Source organism: Pseudorca crassidens, chromosome X (assembly GCF_039906515.1).
Source record: "Pseudorca crassidens isolate mPseCra1 chromosome X, mPseCra1.hap1, whole genome shotgun sequence".
Taxonomy (NCBI): Eukaryota; Metazoa; Chordata; class Mammalia; order Artiodactyla; family Delphinidae; genus Pseudorca; species Pseudorca crassidens.
Genome location: NC_090317.1, coordinates 135131438 through 135149471, shown reverse-complemented (window position 1 = coordinate 135149471; position 18034 = coordinate 135131438).

Below are 18034 nucleotides of genomic sequence, written 5' to 3'. Positions count from 1 at the left end.
CCCTCACCTGGACCCTAAACCGTCCCCGTCCCCTAACCCTAACCCTAGCCCGAACCCTAACCCTAACCCTAACCCTTCCCCGAAGCCTGACCCTCACCCGTCCCCTAATCCTAACCCGTACGCTGACACTAACCCGCGCCCTCACACGTCCGCTCCCCCTAAAGCGTTGTCGTACCCTCACCTGGACCCTAAACCGTCCCCGTCCCCTAACCCTAACCCTAGCCCGAACCCTAAGCCTAACCCTTCCCCGAAGCCTGACCCTCACCCGGCCCCTAATCCTAACCCGTACGCTGACACTAACCCGCGCCCTCACACGTCCGCTCCCCCTAAAGCGTTGTCGTACCCTCACCTGGACCCTAAACCGTCCCCGTCCCCTATCCCTAACCCTAGCCCGAACCCTAAGCCTAACCCTTCCCCGAAGCCTGACTCTCACCCGTCCCCTAATCCTAACCCGTACGCTGACACTAACCCGCGCCCTCACACGTCCGCTCCCCCTAAAGCGTTCTCGTACCCTCACCTGGACCCTAAACCGTCCCCGTCCCCTAACCCTAACCCTAGCCCGAACCCTAAGCCTAACCCTTCCCCGAAGCCTGACCCTCACCCGTCCCCTCATCCTAACCCGTACGCTGACACTAACCCGCGCCCTCACACGTCCGCTCCCCCTAAAGCGTTGTCGTACCCTCACCTGGACCCTAAACCGTCCCCGTCCCCTAACCCTAACCCTAGCCCGAACCCTAACCCTAACCCTTCCCCGAAGCCTGACCCTCACCCGTCCCCTAATCCTAACCCGTACGCTGACACTAACCCGCGCCCTCACACGTCCGCTCCCCCTCAAGCGTTGTCGTACCCTCACCTGGACCCTAAACCGTCCCCGTCCCCTAACCCTAACCCTAGCCCGAACCCTAACCCTAACCCTTCCCCGAAGCCTGACCCTCACCCGTCCCCAAATCGTAAGCCATACGCTGACACTAACCCGCGCCCTCACACGTCCGCTCCCCCTAAAGCATTGTCCTACCCTCACCTGGACCGTAACCCGTCCCCGTCCCCTAACCCTAACCCTAGCCCGAACCCTAACCCTAACCCTTCCCGGAAGCCTGACCCTCACCCGTCCCCTAATCCTAACCCGTACGCTGACACTAACACGCGCCCTCACACGTCCGCTCCCCCTAAAGCGTTGTCGTACCCTCACCTGGACCCTAAACCGTCCCCGTCCCCTAACCCTAACCCTAGCCCGAACCCTAACCCTAACCCTTCCCCGAAGCCTGACCCTCACCCGTCCCCTAATCCTAACCCGTACGCTTACACTAACCCGCGCCCTCACACGTCCGCTCCCCCTAAAGCGTTGTCGTACCCTCACCTGGACCCTAAACCGTCCCCGTCCCCTAACCCTAACCCTAGCCCGAACCCTAACCCTAACCCTTCCCCGAAGCCTGACCCTCACCCGTCCCCTAATCCTAACCCGTACGCTTACACTAACCCGCGCCCTCACACGTCCGCTCCCCCTAAAGCGTTGTCGTACCCTCACCTGGACCCTAAACCGTCCCCGTCCCCTAACCCTAACCCTAGCCCGAACCCTAACCCTAACCCTTCCCCGAAGCCTGACCCTCACCCGTCCCCTAATCCTAACCCGTACGCTGACACTAACCCGCGCCCTCACACGTCCGCTCCACCTAAAGCGTTGTCGTACCCTCACCTGGACCCTAAACCGTCCCCGTCCCCTAACCCTAACCCTAGCCCGAACCCTAACCCTAACCCTTCCCCGAAGCCTGACCCTCACCCGTCCCCTAATCCTAACCCGTACGCTGACACTAACCCGCGCCCTCACACGTCCGCTCCCCCTAAAGAGTTGTCCTACCCTCACCTGGACACTAAACCGTCCCCGTCCCCTAATCCTAACCCTAGCCCGAACCCTAACCCTAACCCTTCCCCGAAGCCTGACCCTCACCCGTCCCCTAATCCTAACCCGTACGCTTACACTAACCCGCGCCCTCACACGTCCGCTCCCCCTAAAGCGTTGTCGTACCCTCACCTGGACCCTAAACCGTCCCCGTCCCCTAACCCTAACCCTAGCCCGAACCCTAACCCTAACCCTTCCCCGAAGCCTGACCCTCACCCGTCCCCTAATCCTAACCCGTACGCTGACACTAACCCGCGCCCTCACACGTCCGCTCCCCCTAAAGCGTTGTCGTACCCTCACCTGGACCCTAACCCGTCCCCGTCCCCTAACCCTAACCCTAGCCCGAAACCTAACCCTAACCCTTCCCCGAAGCCTAACCCTCACCCGTCCCCTAATCCTAACCCGTACGCTGACACTAACCCGCGCCCTCACACGTCCGCTCCCCCTAAAGCGTTGTCGTACCCTCTCCTGGACCCTAAACCGTCCCCGTCCCCTAACCCTAACCCTAGCCTGAACCCTAACCCTAACCCTTCCCCGAAGCCTGACCCTCACCCGTCCCCTAATCCTAACCCGTAGGCTGACACTAACCCACGCCCTCACACGTCCGCTCCCCCTAAAGCGTTGTCGTACCCTCACCTGGACCCTAAACCGTCCCCGTCCCCTAACCCTAACCCTAGCCCGAACCCTAACCCTATCCCTTCCCCGAAGCCTGACCCTCACCCGTCCCATAATCCTAACCCGTACGCTGACAATAACCCTCGCCCTCACACGTCCGCTCCCCCTAAAGCATTGTCGTACCCTCACCTGGACCCTAAACCGTCCCCGTCCCCTAACCCTAACCCTAGCCCAAACCCTAACCCTAACCCTTCCCCGAAGCCTGACCCTCACCCGTCCCCTAATCCTAACCCGTACGCTGACACTAACCCGCGCCCTCACACGTCCGCTCCCCCTAAAGCGTTGTCGTACCCTCACCTGGACCCTAAACCGTCCCCGTCCCCTAACCCTAACCCTAGCCCGAACCCTAACCCTAACCCTTCCCCGAAGCCTGACCCTCACCCGTCCCCTAATCCTAACCCGTACGCTGACACTAACCCGCGCCCTCACACGTCCGCTCCCCCTAAAGCGTTGTCGTACCCTCACCTGGACCCTAACCCGTCCCCGTCCCCTAACCCTAACCCTAGCCCGAAACCTAACCCTAACCCTTCCCCGAAGCCTGACCCTCACCCGTTCCCTAATCCTAACCCGTACGCTGACACTAACCTGCGCCCTCACACTTCCGCTCCCCCTAAAGCGTTGTCGTACCCTCACCTGGACCCTAAACCGTCCCCGTCCCCTAACCCTAACCCTAGCCCGAACCCTAACCCTAACCCTTCCAAGAAGCCTGACCATCACCCGTCCCCAATCCTAACCCGTAGGCTGACACTAACCCACGCCCTCACACGTCCGCTCCCCCTAAAGCGTTGTCGTACCCTCACCTGGACCCTAAACCGTCCCCGTCCCCTAACCCTAACCCTAGCCCGAACCCTAACCCTAACCCTTCCCCGAAGCCTGACCCTCACCCGTCCCCTAATCCTAACCCGTACGCTGACACTAACCTGCGCCCTCACACGTCCGCTCCCCCTAAAGCGTTGTCGTACCCTCACCTGGACCCTAAACCGTCCCCGTCCCCTAACCCTAACCCTAGCCCGAAACCTAACCCTAACCCTTCCCCGAAGCCTGACCCTCACCCGTCCCCTAATCCTAACCCGTACGCTGACACTAACCCGCGCCCTCACACGTCCGCTCCCCCTAAAGCGTTGTCGTACCCTCACCTGGACCCTAAACCGTCCCCGTCCCCTAATCCTAACCCTAGCCCGAACCCTAACCCTAACCCTTCCCCGAAGCCTGACCCTCACCCGTCCCCTAATCCTAACCCGTACGCTGACACTAACCCGCGCCCTCACACGTCCGCTCCCCCTAAAGCGTTGTCGTACCCTCACCTGGACCCTAAACCGTCCCCGTCCCCTAACCCTAACCCTAGCCCGAACCCTAACCCTAACCCTTCCCCGAAGCCTGACCCTCACCCGTCCCCTAATCCTAACCCGTACGCTGACACTAACCCGCGCCCTCACACGTCCGCTCCCCCTAAAGCGTTGTCGTACCCTCACCTGGACCCTAAACCGTCCCCGTCCCCTAACCCTAACCCTAGCCCGAACCCTAAGCCTAACCCTTCCCCGAAGCCTGACCCTCACCCGTCCCCTAATCCTAACCCGTACGCTGACACTAACCCGCGCCCTCACACGTCCGCTCCCCCTAAAGCGTTGTCGTACCCTCACCTGGACCCTAAACCGTCCCCGTCCCCTAACCCTAACCCTAGCCCGAACCCTAACCCTAACCCTTCCCCGAAGCCTGACCCTCACCCGTCCCCTAATCCTAACCCGTACGCTGACACTAACCCGCGCCCTCACACGTCCGCTCCCCCTAAAGCGTTGTCGTACCCTCACCTGGACCCTAACCCGTCCCCGTCCCCTAACCCTAACCCTAGCCCGAAACCTAACCCTAACCCTTCCCCGAAGCCTGACCCTCACCCGTTCCCTAATCCTAACCCGTACGCTGACACTAACCTGCGCCCTCACACTTCCGCTCCCCCTAAAGCGTTGTCGTACCCTCACCTGGACCCTAAACCGTCCCCGTCCCCTAACCCTAACCCTAGCCCGAACCCTAACCCTAACCCTTCCAGGAAACCTGACCATCACCCGTCCCCAATCCTAACCCGTAGGCTGACACTAACCCACGCCCTCACACGTCCGCTCCCCCTAAAGCGTTGTCGTACCCTCACCTGGACCCTAAACCGTCCCCGTCCCCTAACCCTAACCCTAGCCCGAACCCTAACCCTAACCCTTCCCCGAAGCCTGACCCTCACCCGTCCCCTAATCCTAACCCGTACGCTGACACTAACCCGCGCCCTCACACGTCCGCTCCCCCTAAAGCGTTGTCGTACCCTCACCTGGACCCTAAACCGTCCCCGTCCCCTAACCCTAACCCTAGCCCGAAACCTAACCCTAACCCTTCCCCGAAGCCTGACCCTCACCCGTCCCCTAATCCTAACCCGTACGCTGACACTAACCCGCGCCCTCACACGTCCGCTCCCCCTAAAGCGTTGTCGTACCCTCACCTGGACCCTAAACCGTCCCCGTCCCCTAATCCTAACCCTAGCCCGAACCCTAACCCTAACCCTTCCCCGAAGCCTGACCCTCACCCGTCCCCTAATCCTAACCCGTACGCTGACACTAACCCGCGCCCTCACACGTCCGCTCCCCCTAAAGCGTTGTCGTACCCTCACCTGGACCCTAAACCGTCCCCGTCCCCTAACCCTAACCCTAGCCCGAACCCTAACCCTAACCCTTCCCCGAAGCCTGACCCTCACCCGTCCCCTAATCCTAACCCGTACCCTGACACTAACCCGCGCCCTCACACGTCCGCTCCCCCTAAAGCGTTGTCGTACCCTCACCTGGACCCTAAACCGTCCCCGTCCCCTAACCCTAACCCTAGCCCGAACCCTAAGCCTAACCCTTCCCCGAAGCCTGACCCTCACCCGTCCCCTAATCCTAACCCGTACGCTGACACTAACCCGCGCCCTCACACGTCCGCTCCCCCTAAAGCGTTGTCGTACCCTCACCTGGACCCTAAACCGTCCCCGTCCCCTAACCCTAACCCTAGCCCGAACCCTAAGCCTAACCCTTCCCCGAAGCCTGACTCTCACCCGTCCCCTAATCCTAACCCGTACGCTGACACTAACCCGCGCCCTCACACGTCCGCTCCCCCTAAAGCGTTGTCGTACCCTCACCTGGACCCTAAACCGTCCCCGTCCCCTAACCCTAACCCTAGTCCGAACCCTAACCCTAACCCTTCCCCGAAGCCTGACCCTCACCCGTCCCCAAATCGTAAGCCATACGCTGACACTAACCAGCGCCCTCACACGTCCGCTCCCCCTAAAGCGTTGTCCTACCCTCACCTGGACCGTAACCCGTCCCCGTCCCCTAACCCTAACCCTAGCACGAACCCTAACCCTAACCCTTCCCCGAAGCCTGACCCTCACCCGTCCCCTAATCCTAACCCGTACGCTGACACTAACCCGCGCCCTCACACGTCCGCTCCCCCTAAAGCGTTGTCGTACCCTCACCTGGACCCTAAACCGTCCCCGTCCCCTAACCCTAACCCTAGCCCGAAACCTAACCCTAACCCTTCCCCGAAGCCTGACCCTCACCCGTCCCCTAATCCTAACCCGTACGCTTACACTAACCCGCGCCCTCACACGTCCGCTGCCCCTAAAGCGTTGTCGTACCCTCACCTGGACCCTAAACCGTCCCCGTCCCCTAACCCTAACCCTAGCCCGAACCCTAACCCTAACCCTTCCCCGAAGCCTGACCCTCACCCGTCCCCTAATCCTAACCCGTACGCTGACACTAACCCGCGCCCTCACACGTCCGCTCCCCCTCAAGCGTTGTCGTACCCTCACCTGGACCCTAAACCGTCCCCGTCCCCTAACCCTAACCCTAGCCCGAACCCTAACCCTAACCCTTCCCCGAAGCCTGACCCTCACCCGTCCCCAAATCGTAAGCCATACGCTGACACTAACCCGCGCCCTCACACGTCCGCTCCCCCTAAAGCATTGTCCTACCCTCACCTGGACCGTAACCCGTCCCCGTCCCCTAACCCTAACCCTAGCCCGAACCCTAACCCTAACCCTTCCCGGAAGCCTGACCCTCACCCGTCCCCTAATCCTAACCCGTACGCTGACACTAACACGCGCCCTCACACGTCCGCTCCCCCTAAAGCGTTGTCGTACCCTCACCTGGACCCTAAACCGTCCCCGTCCCCTAACCCTAACCCTAGCCCGAACCCTAACCCTAACCCTTCCCCGAAGCCTGACCCTCACCCGTCCCCTAATCCTAACCCGTACGCTTACACTAACCCGCGCCCTCACACGTCCGCTCCCCCTAAAGCGTTGTCGTACCCTCACCTGGACCCTAAACCGTCCCCGTCCCCTAACCCTTACCCTAGCCCGAACCCTAACCCTAACCCTTCCCCGAAGCCTGACCCTCACCCGTCCCCTAATCCTAACCCGTACGCTTACACTAACCCGCGCCCTCACACGTCCGCTCCCCCTAAAGCGTTGTCGTACCCTCACCTGGACCCTAAACCGTCCCCGTCCCCTAACCCTAACCCTAGCCCGAACCCTAACCCTAACCCTTCCCCGAAGCCTGACCCTCACCCGTCCCCTAATCCTAACCCGTACGCTGACACTAACCCGCGCCCTCACACGTCCGCTCCACCTAAAGCGTTGTCGTACCCTCACCTGGACCCTAAACCGTCCCCGTCCCCTAACCCTAACCCTAGCCCGAACCCTAACCCTAACCCTTCCCCGAAGCCTGACCCTCACCCGTCCCCTAATCCTAACCCGTACGCTGACACTAACCCGCGCCCTCACACGTCCGCTCCCCCTAAAGAGTTGTCCTACCCTCACCTGGACACTAAACCGTCCCCGTCCCCTAATCCTAACCCTAGCCCGAACCCTAACCCTAACCCTTCCCCGAAGCCTGACCCTCACCCGTCCCCTAATCCTAACCCGTACGCTTACACTAACCCGCGCCCTCACACGTCCGCTCCCCCTAAAGCGTTGTCGTACCCTCACCTGGACCCTAAACCGTCCCCGTCCCCTAACCCTAACCCTAGCCCGAACCCTAACCCTAACCCTTCCCCGAAGCCTGACCCTCACCCGTCCCCTAATCCTAACCCGTACGCTGACACTAACCCGCGCCCTCACACGTCCGCTCCCCCTAAAGCGTTGTCGTACCCTCACCTGGACCCTAACCCGTCCCCGTCCCCTAACCCTAACCCTAGCCCGAAACCTAACCCTAACCCTTCCCCGAAGCCTAACCCTCACCCGTCCCCTAATCCTAACCCGTACGCTGACACTAACCCGCGCCCTCACACGTCCGCTCCCCCTAAAGCGTTGTCGTACCCTCTCCTGGACCCTAAACCGTCCCCGTCCCCTAACCCTAACCCTAGCCTGAACCCTAACCCTAACCCTTCCCCGAAGCCTGACCCTCACCCGTCCCCTAATCCTAACCCGTAGGCTGACACTAACCCACGCCCTCACACGTCCGCTCCCCCTAAAGCGTTGTCGTACCCTCACCTGGACCCTAAACCGTCCCCGTCCCCTAACCCTAACCCTAGCCCGAACCCTAACCCTATCCCTTCCCCGAAGCCTGACCCTCACCCGTCCCATAATCCTAACCCGTACGCTGACAATAACCCTCGCCCTCACACGTCCGCTCCCCCTAAAGCATTGTCGTACCCTCACCTGGACCCTAAACCGTCCCCGTCCCCTAACCCTAACCCTAGCCCAAACCCTAACCCTAACCCTTCCCCGAAGCCTGACCCTCACCCGTCCCCTAATCCTAACCCGTACGCTGACACTAACCCGCGCCCTCACACGTCCGCTCCCCCTAAAGCGTTGTCGTACCCTCACCTGGACCCTAAACCGTCCCCGTCCCCTAACCTAACCCTAGCCCGAACCCTAACCCTAACCCTTCCCCGAAGCCTGACCCTCACCCGTCCCCTAATCCTAACCCGTACGCTGACACTAACCCGCGCCCTCACACGTCCGCTCCCCCTAAAGCGTTGTCGTACCCTCACCTGGACCCTAACCCGTCCCCGTCCCCTAACCCTAACCCTAGCCCGAAACCTAACCCTAACCCTTCCCCGAAGCCTGACCCTCACCCGTTCCCTAATCCTAACCCGTACGCTGACACTAACCTGCGCCCTCACACTTCCGCTCCCCCTAAAGCGTTGTCGTACCCTCACCTGGACCCTAAACCGTCCCCGTCCCCTAACCCTAACCCTAGCCCGAACCCTAACCCTAACCCTTCCAAGAAGCCTGACCATCACCCGTCCCCAATCCTAACCCGTAGGCTGACACTAACCCACGCCCTCACACGTCCGCTCCCCCTAAAGCGTTGTCGTACCCTCACCTGGACCCTAAACCGTCCCCGTCCCCTAACCCTAACCCTAGCCCGAACCCTAACCCTAACCCTTCCCCGAAGCCTGACCCTCACCCGTCCCCTAATCCTAACCCGTACGCTGACACTAACCCGCGCCCTCACACGTCCGCTCCCCCTAAAGCGTTGTCGTACCCTCACCTGGACCCTAAACCGTCCCCGTCCCCTAACCCTAACCCTAGCCCGAAACCTAACCCTAACCCTTCCCCGAAGCCTGACCCTCACCCGTCCCCTAATCCTAACCCGTACGCTGACACTAACCCGCGCCCTCACACGTCCGCTCCCCCTAAAGCGTTGTCGTACCCTCACCTGGACCCTAAACCGTCCCCGTCCCCTAATCCTAACCCTAGCCCGAACCCTAACCCTAACCCTTCCCCGAAGCCTGACCCTCACCCGTCCCCTAATCCTAACCCGTACGCTGACACTAACCCGCGCCCTCACACGTCCGCTCCCCCTAAAGCGTTGTCGTACCCTCACCTGGACCCTAAACCGTCCCCGTCCCCTAACCCTAACCCTAGCCCGAACCCTAACCCTAACCCTTCCCCGAAGCCTGACCCTCACCCGTCCCCTAATCCTAACCCGTACGCTGACACTAACCCGCGCCCTCACACGTCCGCTCCCCCTAAAGCGTTGTCGTACCCTCACCTGGACCCTAAACCGTCCCCGTCCCCTAACCCTAACCCTAGCCCGAACCCTAAGCCTAACCCTTCCCCGAAGCCTGACCCTCACCCGTCCCCTAATCCTAACCCGTACGCTGACACTAACCCGCGCCCTCACACGTCCGCTCCCCCTAAAGCGTTGTCGTACCCTCACCTGGACCCTAAACCGTCCCCGTCCCCTAACCCTAACCCTAGCCCGAACCCTAACCCTAACCCTTCCCCGAAGCCTGACCCTCACCCGTCCCCTAATCCTAACCCGTACGCTGACACTAACCCGCGCCCTCACACGTCCGCTCCCCCTAAAGCGTTGTCGTACCCTCACCTGGACCCTAACCCGTCCCCGTCCCCTAACCCTAACCCTAGCCCGAAACCTAACCCTAACCCTTCCCCGAAGCCTGACCCTCACCCGTTCCCTAATCCTAACCCGTACGCTGACACTAACCTGCGCCCTCACACTTCCGCTCCCCCTAAAGCGTTGTCGTACCCTCACCTGGACCCTAAACCGTCCCCGTCCCCTAACCCTAACCCTAGCCCGAACCCTAACCCTAACCCTTCCAGGAAGCCTGACCATCACCCGTCCCCAATCCTAACCCGTAGGCTGACACTAACCCACGCCCTCACACGTCCGCTCCCCCTAAAGCGTTGTCGTACCCTCACCTGGACCCTAAACCGTCCCCGTCCCCTAACCCTAACCCTAGCCCGAACCCTAACCCTAACCCTTCCCCGAAGCCTGACCCTCACCCGTCCCCTAATCCTAACCCGTACGCTGACACTAACCCGCGCCCTCACACGTCCGCTCCCCCTAAAGCGTTGTCGTACCCTCACCTGGACCCTAAACCGTCCCCGTCCCCTAATCCTAACCCTAGCCCGAACCCTAACCCTAACCCTTCCCCGAAGCCTGACCCTCACCCGTCCCCTAATCCTAACCCGTACGCTGACACTAACCCGCGCCCTCACACGTCCGCTCCCCCTAAAGCGTTGTCGTACCCTCACCTGGACCCTAAACCGTCCCCGTCCCCTAACCCTAACCCTAGCCCGAACCCTAACCCTAACCCTTCCCCGAAGCCTGACCCTCACCCGTCCCCTAATCCTAACCCGTACCCTGACACTAACCCGCGCCCTCACACGTCCGCTCCCCCTAAAGCGTTGTCGTACCCTCACCTGGACCCTAAACCGTCCCCGTCCCCTAACCCTAACCCTAGCCCGAACCCTAAGCCTAACCCTTCCCCGAAGCCTGACCCTCACCCGTCCCCTAATCCTAACCCGTACGCTGACACTAACCCGCGCCCTCACACGTCCGCTCCCCCTAAAGCGTTGTCGTACCCTCACCTGGACCCTAAACCGTCCCCGTCCCCTAACCCTAACCCTAGCCCGAACCCTAAGCCTAACCCTTCCCCGAAGCCTGACTCTCACCCGTCCCCTAATCCTAACCCGTACGCTGACACTAACCCGCGCCCTCACACGTCCGCTCCCCCTAAAGCGTTGTCGTACCCTCACCTGGACCCTAAACCGTCCCCGTCCCCTAACCCTAACCCTAGTCCGAACCCTAACCCTAACCCTTCCCCGAAGCCTGACCCTCACCCGTCCCCAAATCGTAAGCCATACGCTGACACTAACCAGCGCCCTCACACGTCCGCTCCCCCTAAAGCGTTGTCCTACCCTCACCTGGACCGTAACCCGTCCCCGTCCCCTAACCCTAACCCTAGCACGAACCCTAACCCTAACCCTTCCCCGAAGCCTGACCCTCACCCGTCCCCTAATCCTAACCCGTACGCTGACACTAACCCGCGCCCTCACACGTCCGCTCCCCCTAAAGCGTTGTCGTACCCTCACCTGGACCCTAAACCGTCCCCGTCCCCTAACCCTAACCCTAGCCCGAAACCTAACCCTAACCCTTCCCCGAAGCCTGACCCTCACCCGTCCCCTAATCCTAACCCGTACGCTTACACTAACCCGCGCCCTCACACGTCCGCTGCCCCTAAAGCGTTGTCGTACCCTCACCTGGACCCTAAACCGTCCCCGTCCCCTAACCCTAACCCTAGCCCGAACCCTAACCCTAACCCTTCCCCGAAGCCTGACCCTCACCCGTCCCCTAATCCTAACCCGTACGCTTACACTAACCCGCGCCCTCACACGTCCGCTCCCCCTAAAGCGTTGTCGTACCCTCACCTGGACCCTAAACCATCCCCGTCCCCTAACCCTAACCCTAGCCCGAACCCTAACCCTAACCCTTCCCCGAAGCCTGACCCTCACCCGTCCCCTAATCCTAACCCGTACGCTGACACTAACCCGCGCCCTCACACGTCCGCTCCCCCTAAAGCGTTGTCGTACCCTCACCTGGACCCTAAACCGTCCCCGTCCCCTAACCCTAACCCTAGCCCGAACCCTAACCCTAACCCTTCCCCGAAGCCTGACCCTCACCCGTCCCCTAATCCTAACCCGTACGCTGACACTAACCCGCGCCCTCACACGTCCGCTCCCCCTAAAGCGTTGTCGTACCCTCACCTGGACCCTAACCCGTCCCCGTCCCCTAACCCTAACCCTAGCCCGAAACCTAACCCTAACCCTTCCCCGAAGCCTGACCCTCACCCGTCCCCTAATCCTAACCCGTACGCTGACACTAACCCGCGCCCTCACACGTCCGCTCCCCCTAAAGCGTTGTCGTACCCTCACCTGGACCCTAACCCGTCCCCGTCCCCTAACCCTAACCCTCCCCGAAACCTAACCCTAACCCTTCCCCGAAGCCTGACCCTCACCCGTCCCCTAATCCTAACCCGTACGCTGACACTAACCCGCGCCCTCACACGTCCGCTCCCCCTAAAGCGTTGTCGTACCCTCACCTGGACCCTAAACCGTCCCCGTCCCCTAACCCTAACCCTAGCCCGAACCCTAACCCTAACCCTTCCCCGAAGCCTGACCCTCACCCGTCCCCTAATCCTAACCCGTACGCTGACACTAACCCGCGCCCTCACACGTCCGCTCCCCCTAAAGCGTTGTCGTACCCTCACCTGGACCCTAAACCGTCCCCGTCCCCTAACCCTAACCCTAGCCCGAACCCTAAGCCTAACCCTTCCCCGAAGCCTGACCCTCACCCGTCCCCTAATCCTAACCCGTACGCTGACACTAACCCGCGCCCTCACACGTCCGCTCCCCCTAAAGCGTTGTCGTACCCTCACCTGGACCCTAAACCGTCCCCGTCCCCTAACCCTAACCCTAGCCCGAACCCTAACCCTAACCCTTCCCCGAAGCCTGACCCTCACCCGTCCCCTAATCCTAACCCGTACGCTGACACTAACCCGCGCCCTCACACGTCCGCTCCCCCTAAAGCGTTGTCGTACCCTCACCTGGACCCTAACCCGTCCCCGTCCCCTAACCCTAACCCTAGCCCGAAACCTAACCCTAACCCTTCCCCGAAGCCTGACCCTCACCCGTTCCCTAATCCTAACCCGTACGCTGACACTAACCTGCGCCCTCACACTTCCGCTCCCCCTAAAGCGTTGTCGTACCCTCACCTGGACCCTAAACCGTCCCCGTCCCCTAACCCTAACCCTAGCCCGAACCCTAACCCTAACCCTTCCAAGAAGCCTGACCATCACCCGTCCCCAATCCTAACCCGTAGGCTGACACTAACCCACGCCCTCACACGTCCTCTCCCCCTAAAGCGTTGTCGTACCCTCACCTGGACCCTAAACCGTCCCCGTCCCCTAACCCTAACCCTAGCCCGAACCCTAACCCTAACCCTTCCCCGAAGCCTGACCCTCACCCGTCCCCTAATCCTAACCCGTACGCTGACACTAACCCGCGCCCTCACACGTCCGCTCCCCCTAAAGCGTTGTCGTACCCTCACCTGGACCCTAAACCGTCCCCGTCCCCTAACCCTAACCCTAGCCCGAACCCTAAGCCTAACCCTTCCCCGAAGCCTGACCCTCACCCGTCCCCTAATCCTAACCCGTACGCTGACACTAACCCGCGCCCTCACACGTCCGCTCCCCCTAAAGCGTTGTCGTACCCTCACCTGGACCCTAAACCGTCCCCGTCCCCTAACCCTAACCCTAGCCCGAACCCTAAGCCTAACCCTTCCCCGAAGCCTGACTCTCACCCGTCCCCTAATCCTAACCCGTACGCTGACACTAACCCGCGCCCTCACACGTCCGCTCCCCCTAAAGCGTTGTCGTACCCTCACCTGGACCCTAAACCGTCCCCGTCCCCTAACCCTAACCCTAGTCCGAACCCTAACCCTAACCCTTCCCCGAAGCCTGACCCTCACCCGTCCCCAAATCGTAAGCCATACGCTGACACTAACCAGCGCCCTCACACGTCCGCTCCCCCTAAAGCGTTGTCCTACCCTCACCTGGACCGTAACCCGTCCCCGTCCCCTAACCCTAACCCTAGCACGAACCCTAACCCTAACCCTTCCCCGAAGCCTGACCCTCACCCGTCCCCTAATCCTAACCCGTACGCTGACACTAACCCGCGCCCTCACACGTCCGCTCCCCCTAAAGCGTTGTCGTACCCTCACCTGGACCCTAAACCGTCCCCGTCCCCTAACCCTAACCCTAGCCCGAAACCTAACCCTAACCCTTCCCCGAAGCCTGACCCTCACCCGTCCCCTCATCCTAACCCGTACGCTTACACTAACCCGCGCCCTCACACGTCCGCTGCCCCTAAAGCGTTGTCGTACCCTCACCTGGACCCTAAACCGTCCCCGTCCCCTAACCCTAACCCTAGCCCGAACCCTAACCCTAACCCTTCCCCGAAGCCTGACCCTCACCCGTCCCCTAATCCTAACCCGTACGCTTACACTAACCCGCGCCCTCACACGTCCGCTCCCCCTAAAGCGTTGTCGTACCCTCACCTGGACCCTAAACCGTCCCCGTCCCCTAACCCTAACCCTAGCCCGAACCCTAACCCTAACCCTTCCCCGAAGCCTGACCCTCACCCGTCCCCTAATCCTAACCCGTACGCTGACACTAACCCGCGCCCTCACACGTCCGCTCCCCCTAAAGCGTTGTCGTACCCTCACCTGGACCCTAAACCGTCCCCGTCCCCTAACCCTAACCCTAGCCCGAACCCTAACCCTAACCCTTCCCCGAAGCCTGACCCTCACCCGTCCCCTAATCCTAACCCGTACGCTGACACTAACCCGCGCCCTCACACGTCCGCTCCCCCTAAAGCGTTGTCGTACCCTCACCTGGACCCTAACCCGTCCCCGTCCCCTAACCCTAACCCTAGCCCGAAACCTAACCCTAACCCTTCCCCGAAGCCTGACCCTCACCCGTCCCCTAATCCTAACCCGTACGCTGACACTAACCCGCGCCCTCACACGTCCGCTCCCCCTAAAGCGTTGTCGTACCCTCACCTGGACCCTAAACCGTCCCCGTCCCCTAACCCTAACCCTAGCCCGAACCCTAAGCCTAACCCTTCCCCGAAGCCTGACTCTCACCCGTCCCCTAATCCTAACCCGTACGCTGACACTAACCCGCGCCCTCACACGTCCGCTCCCCCTAAAGCGTTGTCGTACCCTCACCTGGACCCTAAACCGTCCCCGTCCCCTAACCCTAACCCTAGTCCGAACCCTAACCCTAACCCTTCCCCGAAGCCTGACCCTCACCCGTCCCCAAATCGTAAGCCATACGCTGACACTAACCAGCGCCCTCACACGTCCGCTCCCCCTAAAGCGTTGTCCTACCCTCACCTGGACCGTAACCCGTCCCCGTCCCCTAACCCTAACCCTAGCACGAACCCTAACCCTAACCCTTCCCCGAAGCCTGACCCTCACCCGTCCCCTAATCCTAACCCGTACGCTGACACTAACCCGCGCCCTCACACGTCCGCTCCCCCTAAAGCGTTGTCGTACCCTCACCTGGACCCTAAACCGTCCCCGTCCCCTAACCCTAACCCTAGCCCGAAACCTAACCCTAACCCTTCCCCGAAGCCTGACCCTCACCCGTCCCCTAATCCTAACCCGTACGCTTACACTAACCCGCGCCCTCACACGTCCGCTGCCCCTAAAGCGTTGTCGTACCCTCACCTGGACCCTAAACCGTCCCCGTCCCCTAACCCTAACCCTAGCCCGAACCCTAACCCTAACCCTTCCCCGAAGCCTGACCCTCACCCGTCCCCTAATCCTAACCCGTACGCTTACACTAACCCGCGCCCTCACACGTCCGCTCCCCCTAAAGCGTTGTCGTACCCTCACCTGGACCCTAAACCGTCCCCGTCCCCTAACCCTAACCCTAGCCCGAACCCTAACCCTAACCCTTCCCCGAAGCCTGACCCTCACCCGTCCCCTAATCCTAACCCGTACGCTGACACTAACCCGCGCCCTCACACGTCCGCTCCCCCTAAAGCGTTGTCGTACCCTCACCTGGACCCTAAACCGTCCCCGTCCCCTAACCCTAACCCTAGCCCGAACCCTAACCCTAACCCTTCCCCGAAGCCTGACCCTCACCCGTCCCCTAATCCTAACCCGTACGCTGACACTAAGCCGCGCCCTCACACGTCCGCTCCCCCTAAAGCGTTGTCGTACCCTCACCTGGACCCTAACCCGTCCCCGTCCCCTAACCCTAACCCTAGCCCGAAACCTAACCCTAACCCTTCCCCGAAGCCTGACCCTCACCCGTCCCCTAATCCTAACCCGTACGCTGACACTAACCCGCGCCCTCACACGTCCGCTCCCCCTAAAGCGTTGTCGTACCCTCACCTGGACCCTAACCCGTCCCCGTCCCCTAACCCTAACCCTCCCCGAAACCTAACCCTAACCCTTCCCCGAAGCCTGACCCTCACCCGTCCCCTAATCCTAACCCGTACGCTGACACTAACCCGCGCCCTCACACGTCCGCTCCCCCTAAAGCGTTGTCGTACCCTCACCTGGACCCTAAACCGTCCCCGTCCCCTAACCCTAACCCTAGCCCGAACCCTAACCCTAACCCTTCCCCGAAGCCTGACCCTCACCCGTCCCCTAATCCTAACCCGTACGCTGACACTAACCCGCGCCCTCACACGTCCGCTCCCCCTAAAGCGTTGTCGTACCCTCACCTGGACCCTAAACCGTCCCCGTCCCCTAACCCTAACCCTAGCCCGAACCCTAACCCTAACCCTTCCCCGAAGCCTGACCCTCACCCGTCCCCTAATCCTAACCCGTACGCTGACACTAACCCGCGCCCTCACACGTCCGCTCCCCCTAAAGCGTTGTCGTACCCTCACCTGGACCCTAAACCGTCCCCGTCCCCTAACCCTAACCCTAGCCCGAACCCTAACCCTAACCCTTCCCCGAAGCCTGACCCTCACCCGTCCCCTAATCCTAACCCGTACGCTGACACTAACCCGCGCCCTCACACGTCCGCTCCCCCTAAAGCGTTGTCGTACCCTCACCTGGACCCTAACCCGTCCCCGTCCCCTAACCCTAACCCTAGCCCGAAACCTAACCCTAACCCTTCCCCGAAGCCTGACCCTCACCCGTTCCCTAATCCTAACCCGTACGCTGACACTAACCTGCGCCCTCACACTTCCGCTCCCCCTAAAGCGTTGTCGTACCCTCACCTGGACCCTAAACCGTCCCCGTCCCCTAACCCTAACCCTAGCCCGAACCCTAACCCTAACCCTTCCAAGAAGCCTGACCATCACCCGTCCCCAATCCTAACCCGTAGGCTGACACTAACCCGCGCCCTCACACGTCCTCTCCCCCTAAAGCGTTGTCGTACCCTCACCTGGACCCTAAACCGTCCCCGTCCCCTAACCCTAACCCTAGCCCGAACCCTAACCCTAACCCTTCCCCGAAGCCTGACCCTCACCCGTCCCCTAATCCTAACCCGTACGCTGACACTAACCCGCGCCCTCACACGTCCGCTCCCCCTAAAGCGTTGTCGTACCCTCACCTGGACCCTAAACCGTCCCCGTCCCCTAACCCTAACCCTAGCCCGAACCCTAAGCCTAACCCTTCCCCGAAGCCTGACCCTCACCCGTCCCCTAATCCTAACCCGTACGCTGACACTAACCCGCGCCCTCACACGTCCGCTCCCCCTAAAGCGTTGTCGTACCCTCACCTGGACCCTAAACCGTCCCCGTCCCCTAACCCTAACCCTAGCCCGAACCCTAAGCCTAACCCTTCCCCGAAGCCTGACTCTCACCCGTCCCCTAATCCTAACCCGTACGCTGACACTAACCCGCGCCCTCACACGTCCGCTCCCCCTAAAGCGTTGTCGTACCCTCACCTGGACCCTAAACCGTCCCCGTCCCCTAACCCTAACCCTAGCCCGAACCCTAAGCCTAACCCTTCCCCGAAGCCTGACTCTCACCCGTCCCCTAATCCTAACCCGTACGCTGACACTAACCCGCGCCCTCACACGTCCGCTCCCCCTAAAGCGTTGTCGTACCCTCACCTGGACCCTAAACCGTCCCCGTCCCCTAACCCTAACCCTAGTCCGAACCCTAAC